General features: G+C 41.6%; 1 protein-coding gene across 3 annotated transcripts in view; it reads left to right on the top strand.

Annotated features, from left to right (window-relative positions):
* The window catches only part of NBEA (neurobeachin), a 663,869-nt gene that overhangs the window by 487,908 nt on the left and 162,632 nt on the right, over window positions 1-13,329 (top strand). The gene's annotated exons all lie outside the window — the stretch shown is intronic.

Genomic DNA, 13,329 nt, shown 5'->3' with positions numbered 1-13,329 from the left:
ACTTGCAGTATTTTACCCGCTTTGGTACATGCAGGCAAATGAGCTGCGTCCCCGACCACCACTTCACCAAGAGGGAGCTAAGGTCAGAGAAGGCATTGTCCAAGATGCCTTTCACCGACCAGGCGACTGCACTCAGCTCTGCCTCTACCACATAAACAAGTCCTCTGTACAAAAGTTTCCTCTTAGTCGGAGTCATTAGTGTACTTTTCACGCAAGGTTTAAATAAAATTCATGTATTTATTGTTTTGTTTTGTTTGGGGAGTGGGGGCCAAACCTGGCAGTGCTCAGGGTTTCCTCCTGCTCTGCAATCATATATCACTCTTGACAGATCCTGGGGACCTTGTGTGGTGAAGGGATAGAACTCAGGTTTACCACGTGCAAAGCAAGTACCCTACCTGCTGTATATCACTCTGGTCCCTGAATCAAATTTAGTACATACGCAGCATTCGCAGGCAGTTATATTGATGCTCTCTGAAGACGTTGGAAAAGAGGACTAGAGAGCACTTTATTTTACTTTGGAATATCTACATCTTTATTATCTTTAATCCTAGCTTCTTACAAGGACGGCACTCTTGATCTTCATTCTGCAAATGTGGAAATAGGCTCTAGGGTCAAAAGTACTAGCACCGTGGTACAGAAGCAATGAAGTAACAGGGACCTGTGTAGATCCAAGATTTATTTAATACTCTTTTCTTTTATGCCTTTCTGTGTTTCCGAATAGTTCTTTATGTGTCAGTGAAAGGGATTGTTTTCTTTATTATTTTATCTATGTCGTTGACTTGCCATTAGTCTACAGCATTACAGAACTTCAGGGATTTAATGTCATGCCTCTGTGTGTGACATTAAATGTGTGACATTAAAGTGGTTGTGGTACCACTCCCACCACCGATTCCAGTGTCATCCCACCCCACAGAGACCCCTTTACTCATTCTTCCATTATTCATTCCACACTCCCCTTTACGCTGTAATCACCTGAGTTCTCACTGAGTCTAGAAGTTAGACTGATGTGTTTCTTGCCAGTTCATTTCCATTTGTGCAAAATATCCTCTTTCATTTCCTTACTTCACTTAGCATAGTCACCTCAAATTCCACCATTTTCTCCCCAAAGGCCCGGCTTCATCCTCTGTAAATGCAAATTAGCATTCTGCTATCTCCTTATCCAGTCACCTATTGGTGAGCTATTTAGGTTGGTTCCATATTTGCACCATCATGAGCGACCCTACTATGAACATAGGGGTGCAAATATCCTTTTTAGTTAGCATTTTTGTACTTTTGGATTTATGCCTAGGAGGGGCACTGCTGAATCATATGGATTTTCTATTTTAAATTATTTTTTTTGCATCTCAAGTAGTTGTCAGGGGCCTTGAGGGCTGCCACCAGTGGTGTTCAGTTGTACTGTGTGGGACTCATAGTTCAGTTCTCAGGCCTTAAGTTCTACTGCTCAGAACCAGGGGTACTGGAGGCCACCATGATGACACTTGAAAGTCCTCAGAAGGCCAAGCAATACCAGGGGTCAAACTCAGGACCTCACTTGAGGAAGGTAAGAACTTCAGCCCTTTGAGCTATCTCACCAGACCCCCATTTTAATTCTTCAGAATGACAAAAAAAAAAAAGGCAGAATTCTGTTCTGGCTTTGCTCTGAGCAAATGTCACTGTGGAAGTAAGAAGTAAACATCAATAGATTGACAAATGCAAGTTTCCTTTCCTTTCAAACTTAGATTTTTGTTAAACTTAGATTTTTTTCTTCTTCTTTGTTTTTAATATAAATGCCCCTTAATTATTAAGGCTTGTTTTGTCTTCTCTTGTATGCTGTTGTCAAATCCAATCTTTTTGGAGAGGAAATGTAGAAATATTCACTTGGTCTCAGATTATTCAAATTTCAAAATTCTTGTCTTCTAATTAATGCACCGAAGAACATTCTTTAGTGTCAGAAAAGTTAGAGTTGTAGTTTTGTTCAGCCGCTTACATTATTGCACCTATTAGATCATTCTAATCTTATGGTTCAATATAAAAATTTAAAGGTGGAATCACTCCGCTCCCTTTTAATCGGTTTCCTTTATGTGTACCATACCCACTGCTCCCTTTAATCGGTTTCATCACACTGACTTTCCCAAATATTCAGAGGTGACGCTTTTGAGAATCAATCTCATTTAACTTTCAGATTTCATAGTCACCCATGAATAAAATATTAGTTACATTTATTTTTAAAAGACAGTTTGTCTTCCAAATTGTATACAGTTTATTATAGACATGAATCAGTATGCTTTGCAGAAGAAATGAAAAGCATAACTTAATCTGATGACTTAGCTAGGTGGGAAGTCCTGCATAAAGGTGGCTAATATCCTAACAGAAGTACAATCCTTGTATATAACAATACTTAGGTGATACAGAAAACCTGTTATGCATCAGTTTCTGCTGGTGGGATTGGAACATTTCTTCCCCCTGACTCCAAGGCCCTGAGAGGTTTTAAGCAGGGTGAGGGCTGAGACAGAGGTAGAAAGGGGAGAGATTTCAGTGATGACAGTAATGACTTCCCTGAGGTTACAGTTGCATGATTCACTCAGTGACACCAACTAAAAGACCAGTTTTCTGTTTTCCCTGCTAACTCCTAAAATCCACTCCCCTCTCCCATTTCCTGTAGTATCATGTTTCTTTTTCCTAATTTTCATTTTTGATACCACAGGGCAAAAGAAAATAGTTGTGTAGCTTCTCAAAATTCTCATCTCCCTACCACCAGTGTAAAATCTATGGAAATGTCTATTTTTTGTTTGTTTCATTGGTTGGTTCTCAATTTTTGCTTCTTTGTTTTGGTTTTCAGGGTTTTTTTTCTGTGTTTTATTTGTTAGTTTTTTCCATACCACTGATTATTGGGGCTTACTCCTGGCTCCACACTCAGGGATCACTCTGGCAGGGTTCAGAAGGGACTATATGTTGTGGCAAGAAATGAACTTGGGTCAGCTGTGTGGAAGGCAAGTACCATAACCACTACACTATCTCTCCAAAGCCAACAGTTTCTAAATGTTGTATTGATTTCAGCTTAAGATCCTGCTGCTAAAATTCATTGCTTATAAGTAGTATAAACCTAGCTTGTCTGTTTTTGTGACAGACTTTTACAGATGAGAGACTTCTGTTGGAGGAGAAATCCTTTTGTTTAGTTTCTCAGCTTTGTTCAGAGAGAATAAGCAACTTCTGCTCTGGTTTTTATTGGTTTTTTACATGGGAAAGGAATTCCTGTTCTTATTTCCAGAGCTTAAATTGTTCATTAGTCCAGAAACATTCACAATGGATGGGATTAATAATACTATTCATTGTCAATAATTCAATGAGGAAAGAACATCTGGATATAAGCGATCCCTTTCGGTGGGCTGGCTGGCCTGTTTTCTTCCATTTTATTCTGTGTAATTATCAACTTAAATCGAGTCCTTAAAGCACAGCCAAATTTTTCCATGCAGGAATATTTAGGGGTGTGTACACAAAGATTTCTTGTTTTGCTGAATAGTACCAGCCTCACTCTGTCCTCAAATCCACCCAACTTTTCAATCCAATACTTGCCAGAGATGTTTTCCAGAGAGAGTAAGATCAGCTATTAAGTGTATTTCTTAGTTCTTAGTTTCACACTTATCATCATTCTTTGTCATGTATTATCAAGTCAAGAACCCTAGAGGAGAAAGCCGTATTTGAAAGGATTCAAGCAGAGAAATGCCACCCACCAATTCTAATCCCGATTCCATTATTATGACAAGTATGAGCTGCCAGGAATCACTTGCTTGTAAGAAATAGAACTCAAATTAGCTTAAGTGAAAATATCATTTATCTTAAGCAGTCGGGAGTAGTTCGTAGCCTTCAGTGACAAATACAGTCAGAATGCGGTGAAAGACTGGAACTCAGCATTGGAAAACCAAGATTTCTAGGATTGAAAGCCTCAATTTCTACCTTTCTTGGTCATCTCTTTGCTTCGGCTTCATTGTTTCTCTTCATGGATCAGATTTCTCTGAATCTTTCTTAGAATGCAGAAGTAACTGCCTCAGCTCTCTAGGATTGACTGATGCAACCAGACCAAGTCATGTTCTAATTTCAGATTCCAGGGATATAGAATCTGTGTGACTAGCTCCTGCAGCAGGCATTCACCCCGAGCTAAATTACAACAGCTGTTGGGGGGAACCTAGCACATGACACAAACATGTCTACATGGTTTACAGGGTCCACTCCCGAGAGTATGGAGAATCTTCTCAGACAAAAGGGCTATACTTGGGATCCACAACTCTTGAGAACTCAGTTCCAATAAAGATCCTAGTGCTTCTTTCCTAATGAAGGAAGCAACACCGGCCCGGTTTCATGCATGGCAGGACCTCCAAAGATGAACCAGTCAACAGTCAGACCAAGAAGGGAGAATATTCCATATCTATAGAAGGAACAAGATTGCCAGCGTAGCAAGGGCAGAAGGGATCAGCACATGGGGTTCAGAGATGAACGTAGGAGTGTGTGAGGGAAGGGTTGAAGGGAGTCACCATGAAGACTGATATCCAGCAACAGGGGAACTAGAGAGACTGGGGTAAGAATCTGGAGCATTCTAAAAGCTGGTGTGGGGGGGGGGGGGGTGGGCTGGAGCAACAGCACAGCGGGTAGGGCATTTGCCTTGTATGCGGCCAACCTGGGTTCGATTCTCAGCATCCCATATGGTCCCCCGAGCACCACCAGGAGCAGTTCCTGAGTGCATGAGCCAGGAGTAACCCCTGTGTGACCCAAAAAGCCAAAAAAAAACCCAAAAGCTGGTAGGGCATTTGAAAACCAGTCAAAAGACCTGCAGTAACCAACTTGATGGCATTAGTAGTGGAAATAACAGAGAAGAGAGCAGATTTGAGAAAGACTTTGGAAGTGTCATCAACAAGATTTAGCTGTCAGTCAAATATAAGAAATAAAGTAGCAAAAATATTTAGATTAATTTTAGTTGTTGTTTATTTTGGTGCTCTGATCTACTCCTGGCTCTGTGCTCAGGTGTGACCCACTGGAGATGGTTGGGAGATTTACCTGGTGCTGGGGATTCAAACCAGACTCAGCGGGATGTTTCACCCCTGTACTATCTCTCGGACCCAATCCCAAATTTGTTACTTTGATTACTTTATAAGTATTGGTGTCATTCTCTTGGCTAATAATAGCAACTTACTGTTTCTCAGCCTTTTTCGTGAATACTTGCAGGAAAACAAAACGTGAGAGAGCATTCCATTCATGATTTTATTTAATCAATTCGTCCCTCTCGGAATTTGTATCACCTTTGCTATTGTTCGGGTCAGTACAAGTGTCAGGCCCTGGACCCACAGAGGCTGAGGAACTTCGAGTGTGGTTCTGTGGCCTGGTTTCATGGCTTTTCTTTTTCTCTTTTTCTCTTTTTCTCAGCCAGTACTTCCCAGGAGTCTCTGTTCAGGATTTGAGACAAGAGATCAGCTGTGAGGGAGGAATCTCACCTCTTTATTGGCTCTTTACCAAAGCTGCTGCTTTTTTTTTTAAAAAAACAAATGATCTGTCCACAGCTAAATGCCTAAATGCTCAAAGACCTTCTATTTGCCTGAGTTACTTCCAAGTCCCACCCACTGTTTTTTGTTTTGTTCTGGGGCCACATCCAGCAATGCTCAGAGGTTACTTCTGGTTTGCACTCAGGAATTTCTCAAGACTAACTGTGCTCTGGGGAGACGTTCTGGGATGCTGGACGGAACCTGGGTCGGGTCTATGCAAATTCCCTACTCACTGCAATGTCTCTCTGGCCCCCACCTATTATTTTGAACCAAACCAAGGCCTCATTCCCATGGGCTCCCAAACTTGCCATTAGGCATGTTATCCTCTTCCAGGTCACAGGCCCCTCTCTGTTTCTTATGAAAGAAAAGCCCCACCCTCCCAGGTTTACCCAAGGCCTTACAACAAGTCTTTGACACCTAAGCACTTCTGCATGTGTTGACATAATTCATAAAATGTAGAGTTGATATTTCCCTCCCATTTCTCTCAGTTTTAGAATGATCAGACACTTAAGTTTACTTTTCTTTAGAAAAAAATCAAAAAAAGGTAGTCTCGAAGCCGACGTATTTCAATTTAGGCATCTTCACAGAATTTTCTGTGAGACATTTAGCTGCAGTTCTCTAACAGACTCTGGCCTGTGGTCTGTAAACTTAGGGTGGTAGAAATCTCTTCAAGAGACCACTCATTTGCTGCAACTGCTCAGAGTTGTATCACATCATAAACCAAATTACTTTTAAATAGTTACCATTTTTAGCACAGTGGGTAGCGCGTTTGCCTTGCGCGGCTGACCCTGCAGACCTGGGTTCTATTCCTCTGCCCCTCTTGGAGAGCCCGGCAAGCTACCGAGAGTATCTCGCCCACACGTCAAAGCCTGGCAAGCTACCCGTGACGCATTCAATATGCCAAAAACAATTTGTTGTGAGACGTTATTGGTGCCCGCTCGAGCAAATCAATGAATAGTGGGAGGACAGTGCAGTGCAGTGCACCATTTTGAGAGTATTCCTCTTTAATGGGAAGTGCTTTTTACTGTCAGTTAAAATAGCCTCACTTTTGAGCTATGAGCTCTTTATCTCTTTGCAAAAGGACATTCATCGTGTATTTAAATGGGGATATTACCATAGTTCTTTTGTGTTCCTGGTCTTTCCAAAATTCAGGCTTTTAAAACGTCGACTTTTTTTTTTCTTAGACTATTTCATGTTTGAATTTGTGGGCCACACCTGGCTGTGCTCATGGCTTATTCCTGGCTCAGTGGTCAGGGACCACACCTGGAGGTACCTCAGGAACATGGCACCAGGGATCAGACTAAGACTGACTGTGTCTCTCTCTCCAGTCCTGTTTTTGAAACTTTTTTATTCTGTAGTTTCCTTTAACTTTTTTTTATTATTATCTGGAGGTCTCCCTTGGCAGTTCTTGAAGGGTTGGGGCCCCTGCTATGCCCCAGACAGAACCCAGGATTCCATGTGAAAGGCATGTCTACACACACACACACACACACACACACACACACACACACACACACACACCATCCCTTCTCCACCCCTTCTTTCTTTTCTCTTAAGATTTAGTTGAGTACTAAATCCAGGTGTGTCCTTTTTCCTTTCTGGTAGTCGAAAGGATTTATAACTAAGAACATATTGACAGTATTTTTTTTTTTACTTAGCCATATTTTATTTTATTTTATTTTTATTAGTGAGACATCATGAGGTACAGTTGTAGACTTACAAATTTTTGTGCTTGGGTTTCAATTATACAATGATCAAATACCCTTCCCTCCACCAGTGCCCATTTCCCACCACCACGGATCCCAGTATCACTCCCACCCCCTTCCCCCCTACCACACCCTGCCTCTGTGGCAGGGCATTCCCTTTTGTTCTCTCTCTCTTATTGGGTGTTGTGGTTTGCAAAAGAGGCAATGGGTAACAATCATGTTTGGTCTATAGTCTACTTTCAGCATGCTTCTCCCATCCTGAGAGGATCCTCCCAATACCCCACACATGCTAGGGGAAAAAGGAGTTCAGATAGAGAAGGGAACACCAAATAAAGGTTGACAGTCTATTTTTTATCACATTTCTTGGTATTATTTTAATATTCATTGTTTCAGAAAGGCTTTGCCATGCTCATTGCTAAAAGAATGACAATAGTGAAAATGCATCTAATTGTTGGAATGCCTGTGGTAATAAGGTCCTTCTTCAGAACACAGTCTACAGGGAAATGCAGGACCTCTAGTTTCTTCACAACATGTTGCCCAGTGAGCCATCTATAAGGCAAAACTGTGCTTAAAGATGAAAAAAATTACTACATGTACAGAAAAAATTTTTTCTCTTTGGAGAAATTAAATTACAGGGACAAATTAAATCCTCTGACTGTGTTCCAAATAACTAGTGAGAAATGAGCTCTGAGTGAAGAGCAGACCACCATGCAGTGCCTCCCAGGCCTCCCACCCACCTCCCATCTCCTGTTCATTCCCTTTCTCCCATCCTCCAAGTATTTCCTATATAGACTTGTAGCATTTCCTATATAGACTGCTTTTTCCTTCTAACATGACACCGTGACACCATATTAATGTTTTCAATTATTTATTCCAATTAGAGGAAGTTTGGGTGTCAAGTTCTATGGCATCCAACATCGAAATAAATATTTTTAATTTATTTCATCTAATGTATTACATTGAGTGTGTCATCCTTAGCCATCAAAGCAAAGAAAAACAGAAATGCCAACATAGATTTTGTTGGCATTTTATTTTGTAGTTTGGGGTTTATATTACTGAATTTTATAATACTAAAACTGACATGAATTAGTATATCTGAATATGAAGTATTTTTTCAGTAGCAATAATGACAGATGTGCATATTATAGAAAAGCATAAAGCAACTCTCTTCTACTTCAGTATTTACTTAGTTAAGCAACACTGCTGAGACAGTTGTCTGGATGTGTCTGATTAGTGTATTCTCAAAATAAGGTATTTTGAGAATAGTCTTCCTGGATGAAGATTATGAAGCCTTTATCTAAACAGTGTTATAATAATAGGGCTCAATCTGGCCCAATCCCAATTCTAATTCCCTTTTCTTTTATAGAGAAAATTGATATCATTATTAAAATGGTGAGTGACAAATTTTATTAATTACTCTTTATTTTTCTACCATATTTCAGGAAAAAATAAGTTTAAAAAAGGATTCCAGGAGGAATAACCCAAAGGGCTGGAGGATGTACACTTTGCATTTAGGGACGCAGGGTCAGTCCATGGTCATTCATGATCCTTTGAGCATTTCCAGGAAAGGGTCCTGAGCACTGTTGTGTGTGGCAAAAGCAAACAAACGAAAAGGCAAAATTTTTTTTTATTGTAGGGGCACTGCTATTTATTCAGCCACTGATTAGCTGATTGAATTGTGCATGAACTCCACCTTACTTTTTTTTTCATTTTTTATAATTTTATTTATTGAATCACCGTGAGAGCAGTTACAAAGCTTTTGGGTCTAAGTCTCAGTCATACAATGAAACACCCGTACCTTCACCAGTGCCCATTCTCCACCACCAAAAATCTCAGTATACCCCCATCCCACACCCTCCCCCTGCCTGTGGGGCAGATGATTTCCACATTACTCTCTCTCTACTTTGATCGCATTCAATATTTTGACACCAGACCCACCATTATTATTTGAGATTTTACCCCAATACTCAGATCTGCTGAAAAGGCAACAGTAGACAATTTGTATTCTATTGCTGGTTATGAATAACATATGATGTCGCCTGGCTGCAGTAGGGCCATGTGATTTTGAAATTCTGAAATTTCAACACTTAAATCTGGAGGGATTTCTGCCAAAAGCCGCTGGGTTTCGAGATTTGTTTCTGAGTCTCTGGGATCATGGCCGTTGAGCAGCTTGATCAGGAGCCAGTGAGGCCGTTCCTGGGCGATGACTTGGGGTCTCGTTGGGGTGGGGAGGACAAACCCGGCTCCACCCCCATCCCGTGAGGCCCAACAAGTTTTGTCACTACAGGCCCAGACCTGACTGTCGAATGGCCTCTGGAGATGACAGCCACTGAGCCGCCAAGGGGGAGCAAGCAGAGGGACAACACCCTTTCCCCCTGGGGTGGCCCAGCGACAGTAACCTACTGTGGGGTCTGGACGCATTTCTGCCAAAAGCCGCTGGGTTTCGAGATTTGCTCCTGAGTCTCTGGGATCATGACCGTTAAGCAGCTTGATCAGGAGACAGAGAGGCCATTCGTGAGTGATGACTTGGGGTCTCATTGGGGTGGGGAGAACAGGCCCGGTTCCCCCCCATTCCGTGAGTCCCAACAAGTCTTGTTTTTGTCACTGCGGGCCCAAGCCTGACTGTCCAATGGCCTCTGGAGGATGACGGCCACCGAGCCACCTGGGGGGAGCAGGCAGAGGGACAACACCCTTTCCTCCCTGGGGTGACCTGGTGACAATAACTTACTGTGGGTTCCAGACACATTTCTGCCAAAAAGCCGCTGGGTTTCAAGATTTGTTTCTGCGTCTCTGGGATCATGGCCATTAAGCAGCTTGATCAGGAGCCAGAGAGGCCATTCGTGGGCGATGACTTGGGGTCTTGTTGGGGTGGGGAGGACAGGACCGGCTCCACCCCCATCCCGTGAGGCCCTTCGTGTCTCATCACTGGGGGCCCAAACCTAATTGTCCAGTGGCCTCTGAAGGATGGCGGCCACTGGACTGCCGGGGGGGAACAGGACAAGGCACAAAACCTATTCCCACCTGGGTTGGCCCAGCACCGGTAACCTACTGCAGTGACTGAATGCATTTCTGCCAAAAGCCACTGGGTTTCGAGATTTGTTTCTGAGTCTCTGGGATCATGGCCATTAAGCAGTTCAATCAGGAACCAGAGAGGCCATGCCTCCAATTATATAGCTGAGCCGGAGGTGGTTTGTGGGTGTGTTTCCCACAAACCTAACTTTTGGCCGTTGACTTTCTTGATAAACTTTGCCCCAAGTTTTTGGGGTCTGGCCAAAGGCACAGCAACAATTTTGGGGTTTTCTGGAAGTCTGAAGGCACCATCAGGCTGCTGATGCACTCACCTCACACAGATTGACCTGCTGGTGGCACCATACCCCCAAAAAGGCAAAATATTTTGAAGCAAACTAATGCTCATCTAAAATGAGGTGCTAGCAAAAGCTATTAAATATAATTGTTTAATGCACTTACTTTGCATTACCACCTTGCATGTCAAATTATCAGATATTTCCCAAGACACATACTAAATGATTATTGAAATCCTATTACATATTACTATATTGATTTCAAGTCCATCACCTTAGCCACTCAGCCACGAGTGATAGCACAGTGGTAGGTCGTTTGCCTTGTGCACAGCCAGCCCGGCCAAGCCGGGTTCGATTCCTCCGCCCCTCTCGGAGAGCCTGGCAAGCTACCGAGAGTATTCAGTATGCCAAACACAGTAACAAGGAGTCTCACAATGGAGACGTTACTGGGTCGCTTGAGCAAATCGATGAACAACGGGAGGACAGACAGACAGACAGATTACTATATTAATGAACTTAATTTTAGGAAATGTGCCCCAAATGTTACTGGGAAAGCATATTCTGTTTAGGAACTCTGAAGCATGATACTGAGCTACTTCAGAGTTCAGATTTTTTTTTTTTGCCGTCTTGCTTGAAATAAGCTTCCTCCTCGCAGATAAACTAGAAAGAATATTTCTGCATCTGCCTCTTAAATAGTGAGTTACTGATGATTAAGGTTGAATATTTAAAAATGCTTTGTAAACCTATAAAGATAGGGCTGGAGCAATAGCACAGCGGGCAGGGCGTTGGTTTTCACGCAGGTGACTCAGGTTTGAGTCCTAGCAGCCCATACCCCTGAGCACCACCAGGGGTAATCCCTGAGTGCAGAGCCAGGAATAACCCCTGCGCATCACCCAGTGTGACCCAAAAAGAAAACAAAACAAAAACCAAACAAACCAAAAAAAAACCTATAAAGATAAAATGTGTGTATTACATACACGTTTTTAAATTTTAACAGTTTTAAATGCTCTCACTTTGAAATAATATTCAACAGAAAACAAATCAATGTGACCATGTATACAGTATCTTAAAATTCTTCCTGTATTTTCATTATTCCATTCTTATCAAGTGATATATTACAGGCACAGGCTGTACCATGTGCTCACTCGCTTGTGGCTACATTATAGTTTTTCAAACACACCCCTTTTAGGTTCTACTCATTTTTCAGGTTTTTTTTAAATGCAACAATTTAACTTGGAGTATGAGTACATCTATATGATGGTTTTAACAGAAGGGCAGGTCAGTTTTCAGAAGCACCGTATTTTGTCATCATCAAGTAATCCTATAATCAGGCACAGTGCCTTGGTTTGCTCGACTTTTCTATGTAAGTTGATGGCAAGACAATAAAGAAGACATTTTTTGAAGTACATTTACAGTAACAAAGATAGCTTATTGAAAACACATACATTTCATCTTTTCTTGGGATAGATAAAATATGAACAGAAGCAATTTTATAACTTGATTAAAGCTGCAATTGTAAGCAAATCTGGATGACAACTATAAATATTTACTATAATAGGAATAAGGTTAATATTTTAAAACAAGGTTGACAGGAGAAAAATTGTCTTAGTTTGCAGAAAGGAAATTTGTTTCTTTAAGTGAAAATTGAGGTCACTAGGCCATAGCTCGCCTTGCTCCTACATGACTGAAATGAATTACATAATACTATAAAGCTGTACAGAGCAAACTAATGACAACATTATACATGAAAGCTCGAATGCAGTCATTATATACTAGAGGCATGTATTTTGTATAAGAAAATATGGAATTTTAAATGCATGTCCACTTCCCCTCCATTATCTTGAGAAAGAAAAAGTAAGGCTTTGAGGTCAGAAAAAAGGACAAACACAGTATGATCTCACTTATCTGTGGTATGTAGAATAACAGGAGGAGGGAATGCCAGGTATGAAAGGGGGCGGGGAGATGCCTCTATCACCCTTGACCCTAAACCATCAAAAGGAGAAGAACAGGGAAGGAGAGAAATCAAGGAGGAAGTAATGAGAGGCAGACAGGAAGTAGCAGGGGCAGGGCAGGGGCTATGCGCACATCTGTTGTGTATAGGGGTGGTGGATCTATAGATCCAAACCATAGAGCCAGCAACACTGAAGGCACAAGATCCAAACTACAACAGCCAGACCCGAAAATGTGCTTGTCAAGAAGGCAGGTTGTAGTGAGGGAGGGAACCTGGGGACACTGGGGGAGGAAAGTTGACAGTGGTGGAGGGGTGAGTGCTAGAGCATCCTGTGCCTGAAACTGCCCTCTGAAGAACTATGTAAATCACAAAGCCTTAATTAAAACATGGTTTTAATTTAAGTTAAAAAATGAAAAGAAGACTAAAGCCTATCTTGTATTCTCGTTAAGGACATCATGATCCTTCTTGGGAAGAAGAGGGTGCTTAGCTTCTTTTAGACATATTCATTCCAGTCCTTATTTACACTTTTTCTGTTTAATTATGATGGTGTAACTGTGGTCAGGTTATTACAAAAAAAAACCTGTTTTGGGGGCATTAGAAGCAATATCCAGCCTATAGTGCTCCATGAAGAGTACTGTTTATAAACAGGAGGTCTAATTTTGAACTGTATTCTCTTCTATTGACTCCCTTCAGGAAAACAATGTTCACCAGGCACTGTGTTCTTAACATTGCACTTGATGTGATATTTTCACTGCCTAAGCACCTCCTCAAGGCTTCATTTTCCATTTTGTATATGAAGAATAAACTTAGGTCTTGTAGATTGACCGAATTGGCTAGGTTAGTAAGTGACTATCACATGC

This window comes from Sorex fumeus, unplaced genomic scaffold (assembly GCF_029834395.1).
Source record: "Sorex fumeus unplaced genomic scaffold, SorFum_2.1 ptg000008l, whole genome shotgun sequence".
In the NCBI taxonomy this organism is placed as follows: Eukaryota; Metazoa; Chordata; class Mammalia; order Eulipotyphla; family Soricidae; genus Sorex; species Sorex fumeus.
The sequence above is the reverse complement of the archived record's forward strand: the minus strand, read 5'-3'. Positions and strand labels throughout refer to the sequence as shown.